Consider the following 16,124-nt stretch of genomic DNA (forward strand, 5'->3'; position numbering starts at 1 on the left):
GGGGGTAGGAGGGGCCAGACGGGGCGAGGTACAGTGTGCTCTGTGCCCCCCCCCCCCCGATCAAGGTGGTGTATACGGAGTCTGTGTGTGGTATTTGTGAGCCCCCTATATGTGTACACGCCACAGTTGTGTGTGTGTGTGTGTGTGTGTGTGTGTGTGTGTGTGTGTGTGTGTGTGTGTGTGTGTGTGTGTGTGATATAATGTGATAAGTAAGATAATGTACTGTTATATCCAGATCACCTATCCCTTTACTGGTAAGATAATGTACTGTTATATCCAGATCACCTATCCCTTTACTGGTAAGATAATGTACTGTTATATCCAGATCACCTATCCCTTCACTGGTAAGATAATGTACTGTTATATCTTTATGACCGGCCAGATCACCTATTCCTTTACAGGTAAGATAATGTACTGTTATATCCAGATCACCTATCCCTTCACTGGTAAGATAATGTACTGTTATATCTTTATGACCGGCCAGATCACCTATCCCTTCACTGGTAAGATAATGTACTGTTATATCCAGATCACCTATCCCTTTACTGGTAAGATAATGTACTGTTATATCCAGATCACCTATCCCTTTACTGGTAAGATAATGTACTGTTATATCCAGATCACCTATCCCTTCACTGGTAAGATAATGTACTGTTATATCTTTATGACCGGCCAGATCACCTATGCCTTTACTGGTAAGATAATGTACTGTTATATCCAGATCACCTATCCCTTCACTGGTAAGATAATGTACTGTTATATCTTTATGACCGGCCAGATCACCTATCCCTTCACTGGTAAGATAATGTACTGTTATATCCAGATCACCTATCCCTTTACTGGTAAGATAATGTACTGTTATATCTTTATGAACGGCCAGATCACCTATGCCTTTACTGGTAAGATAATGTACTGTTATATCCAGATCACCTATCCCTTCACTGGTAAGATAATGTACTGTTATATCCAGATCACCTATCCCTTTACTGGTAAGATAATGTACTGTTATATCCAGATCACCTATCCCTTCACTGGTAAGATAATGTACTGTTATATCCAGATCACCTATCCCATTACTGGTAAGATAACGTACTGTTATATTCAGATCACCTATCCCTTTACTGGTAAGATAATGTACCGGATCCGGATATGACAGTCCCGTGTGGCTCAGTTGGTAGAGCATGGCGCTTGCAACGCCAGGGTTGTGGGTTCGATTCCCACGGGGGGCCAGTACAAAAAAGTATGAATGTATGTACTTGTAAGTCGCTCTGGATAAGAGCGTCTGCTAAATGACTTAAATGTAAAAATGTAAATGTGTGTGTGTGTGTGTGTGTGTGTGTGTGTGTGTGTGTGTGTGTGTGTGTGTGTGTGTGTGTGTGTGTGTGTGTGTGTGTGTGTGTGTGTGTGTGTGTGTGTGTGTGTGTGTGTGTGTGTGTGTGTGTGTGTGTGTGTGTGTGTGTGTGTGTGTGTGTGTGTGTGTGTGTGTGTGTGTGTGTGTGTGTGTGTGTGTGTGTGTGTGTGTGTGTGTGTGTGTGTGTGTGTGTGTGTGTGTGTGTGTGTGTGTGTGTGTGTGTGTGTGTGTGTGTGTGTGTGTGTGTGTGTGTGTGTGTGTGTGTGTGTGTGTGTGTGTGTGTGTGTGTGTGTGTGTGTGTGTGTGTGTGTGTGTGTGTGTGTGTGTGTGTGTGTGTGTGTGTGTGTGTGTGTGTGTGTGTGTGTGTGTGTGTGTGTGTGTGTGCACGTTTTGGATTATTTTGTGTGTGCACTCTCCTCTCAAATGATGTTCTCAAGGACAGGCGGTGTGAAGGAAGTGTCCTTGAGCTATACAGATGAATTCACTCCTTTATTGAATAGGGCATGTAACTGTGAATGGGGTGTATAGGCTACGGGACGGGAGAGAAAGCACCAGTGTCAGTCCATTATTGGAGTACTCTGCTGTGTGTTGTGTTCCTGCCATGTAACTTGTCTTGTAGCGTGTCGTTTCCCCTCCCATCCCCCCACATCCCTGTCTCTCCCCCCTGGCAGGCAGGATGAGGGTACCACTGTACTGTAGCTCTGTGGTTAAGGTGTTGAGTGCTGACCGCTGTCACAGAAGGAGGGGAAAAGCTGTGGGAAGAAACAAAGCCATCTCATGCCATTGATTCCCGTCGGCCAGAGAGAGAGACGGCTCAGAGAGAGAGGGAGGGATGAGGATGGAGAAATGGCGAGAAAGAGAGGGAGAGAAGAGCTGGGCGAGAGAAGGAGAGAAAACAAGTGTATTCACACAGAGAGAACAGGGGGGGTGTAGTGCGCCACACACACACTCACCGTCTCGCCTCACAGATGGCACTCTTTTAATGTTGCACCTACAGGGTGGTGTCTGGGTTTTGCTTGATTGGCTGTGGTTGAATCAACGGTGGGTGTTTGACTGTCTTCCTCCCCTGATGCTGCCTGTTCAGGGCTGATCAGTGATCAGGGTCTGTGAACAGTGATCTCACAGTGGTATATCTGTCAATGTCAGCTCAATGTTTCTCCCCTCCCAGCCACACTGTACCTAGATCAGATCAGTAATCAGAGCACTTTCCAGCAGCACCTCCATCTGCGCTGCTGTCCTCCTCTCCGCATGCACCCAGCTAGTGTTCTAGCAGGCAGGCAACTCACAGGCGGGCAGGCAGGCAGGTAGCTCGCAGGCAGGCAGCTCACAGGGAAGGCAGCTCACAGGGAAGGCAGCTCACAGGGAAGGCAGCTCACAGGGAAGGTAGCTCACAGGGAAGGTAGCTCACAGGGAAGGTAGCTCACAAGGAAGGTAGCTCACAAGGAAGGTAGCTCACAGGGAAGGTAGCTCACAGGCAGACTGGAAGCCTGTTGAATATGTATTACTTAATCAGGGTGATTGACGGAGTGGCATTTCCATCTGTTGGGAGATGGAGAGATTTCTCTCTCTTTCTCTTTCCTCTCTCTCTCCCTGGGCTGTAGCTGTTCCCACACTGTCATTAGCTTTCTAGCTAAGTGACATTAAGTCTGTGCTCTGCGATCTCCCTAAGCTGCTGCAGCCTCCATCTCAGAGCTGTAATTGTTTCTGTTTTTCCCGGGTTGTCTGAATGAACTTGTCATCCCTCCAGCCTCTCTTCCTCTTCCCCCTGCTCCCCCCTTCCTCCTCCTGCTCCTCCTCTCTGTAGCCAGGCCCTATAAAGGTCCAGAAACGCAGGCTATTTGTCGCAGGGTTGTGTTCGCCGCCCCCTAAGCCCCCCGCTCAGTTTTATTTCAGCAGTGGGAATTGGCAGCACAAAGTGCAGCATGAAAAACAGAGGGCAGAAAGTCATTTTTTTTTGTTCAATTGCAGCTCTCAAACCCTAACATCAGTATTCCACTCAGACCTGGAGTCTGACAAAAAGCGAAAAAGAGCAAAAGCGAGGGACGGAGAGGGGGGCGAGGGACGGGCAGAGAGAGACAGGCGAACATTGAAGTCTTTTGATTGCAAATTGTAAATGCGCCTCTCCCTCCATCCCCCTCTCTCTCTTTCTCTCACCATCTTGTTTCAAAGCAGAAGGGACTCAAGCTGTAGGTGAAATAAATCACTGGCAGCCTGGGCGAGGAAGGAGAAAGGGAGGGAAGGAGGGGTGGGTATACAGGACAGAAAGAAAGAGGCGCTTTAGTTCTGACTTCTGCTTTTGTGTTGGCCTTCACCGTAAGATGACCCCTGCTCTGTTTGTGCTTGTTTTCAGAGCCCAGCCGCTTCTCCAAACATAAAGAGACTCCCACATCCCCAGAGAAGACAGCCTTCCATTGACAGGTGAGTGACGGGGGTAGCGTCCTGACGAGGAACAGACAATGAGGGATGGGGGTGTTGCTGCTGTGAGGGGGGGTTGTGGTCTTGATGAGAGGAGGGGGTGTCTCTGCCTCTCTGTCTCTGTCTGTTTTAACACCCCTGCTAGCTAGGCTGAATCCCTCTGACTGTCAGTGGTGGCTGCAGAGAGCTCTCGCCAACTCTGCGCTCTCATACAACACAGAATAGAGTAATTTGTCAGGGGGATGGATAGACGACGGCAGTGCTCCGAGTCAGCACTGGGGGTGGGGTTGGCTTTGGGGCGAGCCTGTCAGAAGTGACAGAGAGAGAGAGAAAAGGGGGAAGAGCGATGGAGGAGAGTAAAGAATGAAAGGGGTGAAAATGGGACGTGGGGTTGACGGTCGATGTGGGCTCTAGGGTGTTGTGGGTGTGCCCTCCGCCCCCTCCCATGACGACGTCCCTGCGTGGCACAGCTGGACTCGCTGAGGGGTAAGAACAGGAGCCTCACATTTCTGATTAATGATGGAGTATGGTCTCAGACAATGTGCACGATTTGGACAAAAAATCTATCCTGAACAAAAATATATACGCAACATGTAAAGTGTTGGTCCCATGTTTCATGAGCTGAAATAAAAGATCTCAGAAATGTTCCATACGCACAAAAAGCTTATTTCTCAACAATGTTGTGCACAGATTTGTTCACATCCCTGTTAATGAGCATTTCTCCTTTGCCAAGATAATCCATCTACCTGACAGGTGTGGCATATCAAGAAGCTGATTAAACAGCATGATCATTACACAGGTGCACCTTGTACTGGGGACAATAAAAGGCCACTCTAAAATGAGCAGTTTTGTCACACAACACAATGCTTAAGATGACTCAAGTTTTGAGGGAGCGCGCAAAACTGACAGGCCGCCCCCAGGTGGTAAGGGTAGGCAACAACACATCTGCCACGCTGATCCTAAACACAGGGGCCCCTCAGGGACGCATGTTTAATCCCCTGTGTTGAATAGGGTGTTTTTCATGTGGCCAAAGTGCTTAGTGCCAATCTGGTCTTTGAGACAAATCTTCTGATTAAAACCGCATGCCTTGTCAAAAGGACATTGACTTGATGTACATTAATGGCCAGTGTCTATAAAGGTTCATATCAAACCGTAAATGAAAAATGCTGCCAACATGCCAAACTTTCCAGCTGCGGTCTTGCATATTCAGTACTGGCCGTAAGAGAGAAGCTAACGTGTGTGTGTGTATGTTTTGCCCGGTACTGGTACTCCCTGTATATAGCCATGGTATTTTTACTTGTTATTGTTATTCACTGTGTATTTATTTATCTTTAACTCCGCATTGTTGGACCCATAAGTCAGCATTTCACTGTTAGTCTACACCTGTTGTTTACGAAGCGTGACAAATAAAACTTGATTTGATTTCATGGGAGAGAGAGAAAGAGATACATAAAGTGACGGCCAGATTATTGAAGTCTCACACTCCCTCCCATTGTTTTGTCTTCTATTGCGTTACCTAGTGTTGGCCAATAAGAAAGCTGAAAAGTTTCTCCACAAATCAGGCTCACTCAGCAGGTTACACAAATGGAACGTCTCATCCCATCCAAGATCTGATACATCATTAGCTTTTCCCCTCTGTTTGTTTTTGCTTTCTGTCGACTAGAGAAACCATTTCCACATAGCTTGTCCCATAGGGACGTTTGGTATGTAGGCAGTTGCTCTCCAGGCAGGTCACACCCGTTCTGTGAGAGCTACGCTCACTAACCTGCTCAGGCAGATGCAATTGTTTTCTTAGGCTCGGGAATTACAGTATCAGTGCTCTGCATCATATTGCAGCATTCCACTGGTAACATGATCAATCTTTTCAATTCCATATTGTAGGGGTTTGTTAGCTCAGCAATAGTGCAGCACTTTTGTGTCGGAGCTGCAGAAACCCATAATTATTCATTTTGACACTTACCGTAGATGTCAAATTGACATAAAACAACTATGGAATATTTTATCGTTCCCTCAGTACCAGTGGCGGTCGTTGCCATTTAAGATGAGGGAGGATGATTCTTTTTTTTATGAGCATGGCCTTATATCTATTACAGCATACCTATTACAGATAGTGGAGCAGGTTGAGAGCTTCAAGTTCCTTGGTGTCCACATCACAAACAAGCTATCATGGTCCAAACACTCCAAGACAGTCGTGAAGAGGCACGACAATGTCTATTCCCCCTCAGAAGACTGAAAAGATTAGGCATGGATGGATCCTCAGATCCTCAAGAAGATCTACAGCTGCACCATCGAGAGCATCCTGACTGGTTGCATCACTTCCTGGTATGGCAACTGCTCAGCCTCCGACAGCAAGGCGCTACCCAGTACATCACTGGGGCCAAGCTTCCTGCCATCTAGGACCTGTATACCAGGCAGTGTCAGAGGAAGGCCCTAAAAATTACCAAAGACTCCAGCCACCCTAGTCATAGACTGTTCTCTCTGCTACCGCACTGCAAGTGGTACCGGAGCTCCAAGTCTGGGACCAAAAGGCTTCTTAACAGCTTCTACCCCCAAGCCATAAGACTGCTGAACAGCTAATCAAATGGCTACCCAGACTATTTGCATTGACCTCCCCCTTTTTTAATTCTGCTGCTACTCGTTATTGTTATTTTATTTTATTGTTACTTAAAAAAAAGTTTTACTTTAGTTAATTTAGTAAATATTTTCTTAACTCTTACATTTCTTCACTGCATTGTTAGTTAAGGGCTTAAGCATTTCAAGTTAAGGTTGTATTTGGCGCATGTGACAAATAAAATGTATTTGACTGTCATTCATATTCCATTCACCCAGCTCAACGTAACGTCAATAGGTTAAGGCTACTACATGATACTTGAATTTTCCCTGTACCCATCATGAGGTTGCTACAAGCAAGCCTGTGAATAAAAGTTTACAACGTAGGTGCACAGGTAGAGAGAATTGAGTAATCAAGGTGACAGATAGTGACAGATTCTATACCGCCTTGCACTCTGTTGCCTGTGTCTAGCTGATCTAGGATGTCATCATTAGTCCAACAGTTGCAAGTAATTCCTTCTCCCAGCTAACTACGAGCTCTCCTCCTGTCACCTTTTCTCTTCGCTTGTGGACTTTAGTGCACAACACATCAGCTCCCTGTGACCAGGTGAAAAAACCTTTCCGAGCCAAACCTTCATATAATAATGTCATAGTCAACTAGAACTACTAAAACTAACACGTTAGTAAACCTGCTACAATTATGCAGTACAGTGTTCAGTCAGAAATCAGGTTAGCAGATACACCGGCGGGCCCCGGTGGCAATAAATTAATTTACAACTTTCAAATTAGTGGATTCAGCTATTTCAGCCACACTCATTGCTGACAGGTGTATAAAATTGAGGACACCGCCATGCAATCTCCATAGACAAACATTGGCAGTAGAATGGCCTGACTGAAGAGCTCAGTGACTTTCAACGTGACACCGTCATAGGATACCACCTTTCCAACAAGTCAGTTTCTGCCCTGCTAGAGCTGCCCCGGTCAACTGTAAGTGCTGTTATTGTGAAGTGTAAATGTCTAGGAGCAACAACGGTTCAGCCGCAAGTTGGCAGGCCACACAAGCTCACAGAACGGGACTGTTGAGTGCTGAAGGGCGTAGTGCGAAAAATCATCTGTCCTCAGTTGCAACACCGAGTTCCAAACTGCTGCTGGAAGCAACGTCAGCACAATAGCGATTCTTTGGGAGCTTTATGAAATGGGTTTCCATGGCCGAGCAGCCGAACGCAAGCCTAACATCACCATGCGCAATGCTACGGGTTGGCTGGAGTGGTGTAAAGCTTGCCGCCATTGGACAGTAGAAACGCGTTCTCTGGAGTGATGAATCACACTTCAACGACTTGCATTCCGACGTACGAACCTAGGTTTGGCAGAGGCAAGGAGAACGCTACCTGCGCCAATGCATAGTGCCAACTTTAAAGTTGGGGTCTGACAGGGATGTCTTTATGTGGTAACTAGTGGATGGGGTCTGCCAGGGTTGTATTTATGTGGTAACTAGTGGATGGGGTCTGCCAGGGTTGTATTTATGTGGTAACTAGTGGATGGGTTCTGATAGGGTTGTTTTTATGTGGTAACTAGTGGATGGGGTCTGATAGGGTTGTATTTATGTGGTAACTAGTGGATGGGGTCTGCCAGGGTTGTATTTATGTGGTAACTAGTGGATGGGGTCTGATAGGGGTGTCTTTATGTGGTAACTAGTGGATGGGGTCTGATAGGGTTGTCTTTATGTGGTAACTAGTGGATGGGGTCTGATAGGGTTGTCTTTATGTGGTAACTAGTGGATGGGGTCTGATAGGGTAGTCTTTATGTGGTAACTAGTGGATGGGGTCTGATAGGGTAGTCTTTATGTGGTAACTGTAGAATGGGGTCTGATAGGGTTGTCTTTATGTGGTAACTAGTGGATGGGGTCTGATAGGGTTGTATTTATGTGGTAACTAGTGGATGGGGTCTGATAGGGTTGTCTTTATTTGGTAACTAGTGGATGGGGTCTGATAGGGTTGTCTTTATGTGGTAACTAGTGGATGGGGTCTGATAGGGTTGTCTTTATGTGGTAACTAGTGGATGGGGTCTGATAGGGTTGTCTTTATGTGGTAACTAGTGGATGGGGTCTGATAGGGTTGTCTTTATGTGGTAACTAGTGGATGGGGTCTGATAGGGTTGTCTTTATGTGGTAGAGGATGGGGTCTGATAGGGATGTCTTTATGTGGTAGCAGACGGGGTCTGATAGGATTGTCTTTATGTGGAAACTAGAAGATGGGGCCTGATAGGGTTGTCTTTATGTGGTAAATATTGGATGGGGTCTGATAGGGTTGTCTTTATATGGTTACTGGAGATTGGGGTCTGATAGGGGTGTCTTTATGTGGTAACTAGTGGATGGGGTCTGATAGGGTTGTCTTTATGTGGTAACTAGTGGATGGGGTCTGATAGGGTTGTCTTTATGTGGTAACTAGTGGATGGGGTCTGATAGGGTTGTCTTTATATGGTAACTAGTGGATGGGGTCTGATAGGGTTGTCTTTATGTGGTAACTAGTGGATGGGGTCTGATAGGGTTGTCTTTATGTGGTAACTAGTGGATGGGGTCTGATAGGGTTGTCTTTATGTGGTAACTAGTGGATGGGGTCTGACAGTGTTGTCTTTATGTGGTAACTAGTGGATGGGTCGGATAAGGTTGTCTTTATGTGGTAACTAGTGGATGGGGTCTGATAGGGTTGTCTTTATGTGGTAGAAGATGGGGTCTGATAGTGTTGTCTTTATGTGGTAGAAGATGGGGTCTGATAGGGTTGTCTTTATGTGGTAGAAGATGGGGTCTGACAGGGTTGTTTTTTTTTCATTGATGCTCCTTTCAGAAATAATATAACTTTCTTTCAGAGTTTCACATTTCCCTGTTCACTGCTCACTAATCCAACATTAATACATTTGGTTGGTAAATGTAGAGGAAATTCATTAATAAATTAAACTCTCTCCCTGGAGCATGTCTTCTACGTTTGTCTGTATAACAATAACCGCGATGTGTCATGTGTGTTTCAGTCTGTGTCCATACAGTTATTTCTTGACATGTATTGATCCAGGGCTCGTTTTTAGTGGACCTTGATCATATTATTACATTTTGAGAATATAAATGGCAATGGATCTTCAACAATAGCCCATGAACTACTGACCTGTGTCACGGTTGTGTGGAGAGACGGACCAAGGCGCAGCGTGTTTAAGTTCCACATATTTATTTACGCGAAGCTTCCAAACAAAAAGAAACCCGTGACATCAGCGGTGCCACATGCACTAACTCACAACAAGATCCCACAAAACACAGTGGGAAAATGGCTGCCTAAATATGATCCCCAATCAGAGACAACGATAAACAGCTGCCTCTGATTGGGAACCATACCAGGCCAACATAGAAATAAAACAACCTAGATTACCCACCCTAGTCACACCCCGACCTAACCAAAATAGAGAATAAAAATTCTCTCTATGGTCAGGGCGTGACAACCTGTGGGTTTGTGTATTTATGATTTGTTCTCTCTCTATCCACCCAGCACATGGCAGACAAACTAGGACAACCCATGTTCCCCTGTCCTCTGGACTGCTGCCTCAGCCTGAATAGGGGGTGCATTGAGGCAGTACAGGGGAGAGGGGGGAGAGGGTTGATTACATGGGGCTGGTGCAACTACCAGGGGAGGAGGAAGATTTTGAGTGTCCCTATCCTGCTATGCTGTGTGTATTTCAATGAGCCGGCGGGGGAGGGCTGACCCCTCCTGCCATGATGTTTGTGTTACTATAGGGACCTGTACAGATTTATTAGCCGAGGCTCCATTTGTCATGGTAGTGGCACAGCGCTCGGGCTGCCGTGGAGACAGGACCTCATCCATCACCCCGGAGACCATCCCCACGGCAACGCTGCTGACACCTCACACACCAGCAATACGGACACACATTCCCTCATGCAATCATGCTGCTCAGACATTTACGAACGCATGTACACCTGCATGTGCGCAGGCATGTGCGACACACACACACACACACACACACACACACACACACACACACACACACACACACACACACACACACACACACATAGTAGTCTTCCATTATTCTCTTAACCCCCCTGTCATATTGTCACTGAGTCCGTTGTCCACAGTGACATGGAAGGATCCCCACTGCTGTTTACATGCACAACACACTTGTATTCCCGCACAAATAGAGCTACAGAAACACATAAAGATATGTCTGCAATAACCCCAGGTATAGGTGGCTGATACCACTCCTACACAGGGCATCTATTTCCCCCCAAATATATACAGTAGCTACAGAAACACACCTACAGATATAACCCCCTACATGACTGGAATGTGTCTGTGTATGGATGGCTGCTACCTGCTACCTACCACTCCCACATGGGTCAGGAACGATGGGCATCCTTTAAATGCACCGTCTGAAACTCCTCTCATCTCCTCTCAAAGTATATTTACAGGAGTAGGCGTGGGACACACCATGCCTGTAGCTACCACACTTGGCTGGGTGTAAGGTATTATATAGCTTACATTGTACTACAGTATTTTCTTCACCACATTTGTGTGGACACCTTTTAAAGTGTGTTCACATCAAACCCACAGGGCTTGTTTATTAGTTGTGTGTTTATGTATACGTTTCCAGTCAGAATTGTCCTTTGTTGAGTCCTCAGTGGAGAGATTCGTAGTTGGTCCAGTGTAGTGTGCTGTGCTCTGTCTGAGTCTCGGAGAGAAGGTGGTTTCTCTGCAGCTCTGAAGAGTAACAGCTGGTTCTGTAGGTGCAGCACAGCACAACGCCCCCGGCAGACGCAGACACACCTCTCACTGCCATGAACCCCCTCTTCCCCCTTCTACCCTCCAACCCCCCCAGGCCACGGAGCACAGCCGGCCCAGAGAGATGAGGGTAGCTGTGGCTGGGGCTTGGCAGAGAGAGGGAGAGCTCTGCTGTCCTGCCTTAAAAACTTATTCGGGATCGGTTTCCCTTCCACAAGACGGTTGAGCTAACGTAGGCTATCTGATATATCTGATATTGGCAGAACGCTTACATTTTTAACAGAAATGCAATGGTTCATTTGATCAGTCTAAAACGTTGCACATGCACTGCTGCCATCTAGTGGACAAAATCTAAATTGCACCTGGAATGGAATAATACATTATGGCCTTTCTCTTGCATTTCAAAGTTTTTTTCTTTCTATTGTCTTTTACCAGATCTATTCTGTTATATTCTCCTACATTCCTTCCACATTTCCACAAAGGTCTAAATGTTTCCTTTCAAATGGTACCAAGAATATGCATAACCTTGCTTCAGGGCCTGAGCTACAGGCAGTTTGATTTGGGTATGTCATTATATGCGAAAATTGGGAAAAAAGGGGTGTATCCTTAAGAGTCACTTAAAGCACTTAAAGGGGAAATATAGGCTAGAGAGAAACAAGGAGAGCGTATGGAGCCGCTGAACCACCTGGTGATGAGGTAGACTACCTGTGCTGTGGTACAGTTCATTCTGTGAAGCTGCTGGCTAGTGGTTGAATCTCTCTAGTGCTTCCTCAACTGAACTGGAAGCTATAGAATGGAGCGTGAGTGAGAGATGTTGCACACCAGACTCGACTGTAGCCAACTACCCCCTCCATTCCCCCTACCCAACGCATCATATTCTCCCCTTACGCCTCCCATCCCCACCTCCTCTGTGAGCTTCATAACGCACCCATCTGAATGGAGACAATGGGTGCATGCTAATATGAGTGTGTTGACAGGTGTTGTTTAGGTGACAGTTGACCGTTACTGAGATAGGACAGGAGGAGGGAAATGGAATTGCGAGAGAGAGAGATGGAGATGGAGTGAGAGAGACAGAGATGGATCAAGACACTACAGTGAGAGTGGATGAAGTATGCAATAGATGGTAGTTAATGTAAGTGTATCTTAAAGAGGCTGTCCATTAGCTCCAGTTATTAGGATAGCAGATAGCATTGAGACACCTGATAGTGTAGTGCACTGTGCATCTGACCTGGGACCAGAGGATAGGGGGTTGGGGAGGGGTGGTAGAGTGAAATACAGTGTTTTATGACTTTCTGCTACTCTGTAAAAATATCGAGTAGAGTTATGGAGGTATTGGAAGACAGTTGTGGGTTGAGAAAAGACTCTGATCTAAGGATTTATTAGCAAAAACTTGTACACTTTGTTTACTCAAATACATGCCCCAAAAGCAAAATTAATCAGTTCAGTGAAAAAAGTTCCTGGAAAGAAAAAGAAAAAGGTTGTGAACACCATTTTCCAAATGTGTATGCTGACATAAATAATATAGTCAAGTGCTGGTCATAAACAAATAGCATTAGTGATGACTGGCATTGGTTCCTCAAGCCTGCATCAATATACTAAGTCTGACTTTTAGCCTACTAACTTTCTCAACCTTTCCTGTTCTCTACTCACGTCTCCCTATCTCCTCAAACCCTGTCAATCACAAACATCCTATTAAAGGCAAAATTGCTCTGCTTTTTAGTGATGAAAAATGAACTGAGGTTTATTCAGTCAATGGAACTCTTCACTTTGGGAAGGCACACAAGAATAGGCCTGGAGAATAAGACTCTTCTGATCTAGTCTTTTTAATCTGTCCCCCAAAAAATGTGTGTCTCCTCTGAAAAAGACGCTGATAATTGGCAGATAGAAATTGGAGTTGCTCGCTCACTTACAATCCAATTACACTCCACAGTTTCCCATTTGTCCCAAGAGTCTGCGACGTTTCCGTAGCCGGCGCCTCGCCTCCGGAGCGGAGTGGTGATGCATTATTCCCAGATGGAGAGTGCTGTGAGGTGTCGCCATAGCTGCAGAGCGGAGCTCGTCATGTGCGAGACAGCGGGCTGAAACATTAAAGACCTCTCTTCCTCTCCTTGCTTTTTCGTGTTGCTGCTTCTCCACAGTTAATTAAAGGGCTGCCACCACAGCTCTAACAGACCCACTCAGTAGAATAATAGTCTGTTTCCTCCCTCTCTCTGTTGTCATCTGGTTATTATGCTCCAATGGCAGGATATTCTCTTGACTTGTCGTATACGGGGTAGTGAGGAAAGCATGGTGGTGTCCATACTAATTTACACCTGCAGAATGTATCACAATGTTTCCAGACATCATGATGTGCTGCTGGTCTGATGGATTCCATTTCCCTCAACCTGTTGAACTGCACAGTTCCATTTGGCGTCGCCCCACATTACAGACTAGCCCAAACTTTCCATTGGGAGATAATGACCATGAGTAATATGTTCACTATCTGCCGAGGAGGGTTTTAATTCAGTAAAACACACAATAAAAATCCTGTACCACAATATAAAATGACTAATGTCTCTGTTTTTACATGGAGATGTATATATAGCCACTTAAAGCACAATAAAGAGTGTCACTTCAAGGGAAAATAAGCCCATCCCTGTGATCTCACGTGGCTCAATTACAGAGCTGCATTTACACACATACGTTCGCACACACACACACACACACACACTGCCTGCTGTTGGAACATGCAGTGTTAGTAAACTTGTGGTCTCATTTTGATCCTTCCATTGTGTTATTGTGGTCTAACTGAGTCATGTATTATATTTAACAGGTATGCTCTCTCTACCCCTCTCTCTCAGTAGAGGTGTGTGTGCCTTCTGAGAAGTGAAAGTTCCCTCTCCCTTTTACTCAACTGAATGGCACAACTGTGCCACCCGGCACAGCCAGAAGAGGACAGGCCACCCCTCATAGCCTGGTTCCTCTCTAGGTTTCTTCCTAGGTTTTGGCTTTTCTAGGGAGTTTTTCCCAGCCACCGTGCTTCTACACCTGCATTGCTTGCTGTTTGGGGTTTTAGGCTTTGTTTCTGTACAGCACTTCGAGATATTAGCTGATGTACGAAGGGCTATATAAAATAAACTTGATTTGATTTGATTTGAATGGGCCAGAGAAGAGATGTGAGATACTAGCTCTGTGGCTGGAGGGTGTGATGGAGGTGTGGGGGCATCTGTAGCCTGCTGCCTCAGGGGAGGAGAGAGAGAGAGAAGGGAGGTTTCAGCGGGGCGACAGAGGAGCCAGGAGTCATGCCTGTAGATGAGGAAAGAAGGACATGAGAGGAAGGTAGAAACGAGGCGAGGAGTGGAAAGACAGGTGAGGAGAAAGAGCAAGCGGGCAAGGAGATGAGAAGTGAGAGTAGCTCTGTATACCGCTGACACTAGCACAGAACCCTTACAAGGAAATGCAGTAGAGTAGATGGCAGCGCCGACTCTGCAAAACCGCAATAAAACTGTGTGATCTGTAACGGTGAAGACAAGAGGACAGCCCATTATCTGACTAATGATGTTTGTCATTGAGCCATCTGTCTGTTCAGACGTGTGTTTAACTACCATGCATGGTAAAACCGAGTTTGTTTTAGTAATTAAACAGCAAGGATTATTTCCAGTCAGTGTTCCTCCTCCTCTCCTCTCTCTGGAGTCACAATAGAATGGGCCCTGCAGGAAGAGCTGACTGATTAAATGCTGTGTGTGTTGTCTTTCCCCCAGCCAGCCCCTTGCTCTGGACAGACAGATAGACAGACAGACACGTGCCTTTGTCCCAGGGGCACACTCACTAAAACCCAGGAGTCTCCTACAGTACTGTACCAGCAGAACATAATAAACCTGCCCTTGTTTCTCTCTATCTCTCTTCCCTCTCTTTTTTTCCTTTCCCCTGCTTTTTCTTTTTCCATGTCTCTGCTCCGTCCTCTGTCTTCCACTGACCTGTGGCTATTTTTACCTTGGATCTGAGGCCTGGTTTTGATAGAGGAGAGCAGTGTAGGACTCTAAATCCAGAATCCATCCTGGCTGATTACACTCAGGGGCCCTCAGCTGGGTCTGTCCACCCCACCGTACCCCTCACTGCCCTGGGGCTGTGGCCGTGCCATACTCCCCTGTCTCAGCCTGGCAGGAAACTGGTCCTCCTGGTCCTTCTCTCCTCCCACAGCCACATAGCTGCACATCCTCCTATTAAAAAACATTCCAATACCCCGTCCTTGGCAGATATAATCTGCAGCTGCTCACCTTCAGGAAGGACACTGCAGAAGTAGTTGTATTTAAGTATTTATAACCGTTTGATTGTATTAGGGGATATAAACTATTTACACAAAAGTTTGTGGACACCACTTTAAATTTGTGGATTCGTCAATTTCAGCCCCATCCACTGCTGACAGGTGTATTACATCGAGCACACAGCCATGCAATCTCGATAGACAAACATTGGCAGTAGAATGGCCTTACTGAAGAGCTCAGTAACTATCAATGTGGCACCGTCATAGGATGCCACCTTTCCAACAAGTCAGTTTGTCAAATTTCTGCCCTGCTAGCGCTGCCCCGGTCAACTGTAAATGCTGTTATTGTGAAGTGGAAATGTCTAGGAGCAATAACGGCTCAGCTGCAAAGTGGTAGGCAACACAAGCTCACAGAACGGGACTGCCGAGTACTGAAGCGCGTAGTGCGTAAAAATAGTCTGTCCTCGGTTGCAACACTCACTACCGAGTTCCAAACTGCCTCTGGAAGCAAGGTCAGCACAATAACTGTTCTTTGGGAGCTTCATGAAATGGGTTTCTATGGCCGAGCAGCCACACACAAGCCTAAGATCACCATGCGTAATGCCAAGCGTTGGCTAGAGTGATATAAAGCTCACTGCCATTGGACTCTGGAGCAGTGGAAACGTCTTCTCTGGAGTGATGAATGACGCTTCACCATTTGGCAGCCAATGGACGAATCTGGGTTTGGCGGATGTCAGGAAAACGCTACCTGAATGCACAGTGCCAACTGTAACGTTTGGTGGAGGAT

The 16,124-nt window shown here is 46.2% G+C and overlaps 1 protein-coding gene across 1 annotated transcript in view; it reads left to right on the plus strand.

Annotated features, from left to right (window-relative positions):
• Positions 1 to 16,124, plus strand: part of LOC129830087 (extracellular sulfatase Sulf-2-like) — a 185,617-nt gene that overhangs the window by 33,748 nt on the left and 135,745 nt on the right. Inside the window, exon 2 of the mRNA XM_055892297.1 lies at positions 3,702 to 3,769. The gene's annotated coding sequence lies outside the window, so the exon portion shown is untranslated. The remainder of the gene's footprint in view (positions 1 to 3,701; positions 3,770 to 16,124) is intronic.

Source organism: Salvelinus fontinalis, chromosome 31 (genome assembly GCF_029448725.1).
Source record: "Salvelinus fontinalis isolate EN_2023a chromosome 31, ASM2944872v1, whole genome shotgun sequence".
Taxonomy (NCBI): Eukaryota; Metazoa; Chordata; class Actinopteri; order Salmoniformes; family Salmonidae; genus Salvelinus; species Salvelinus fontinalis.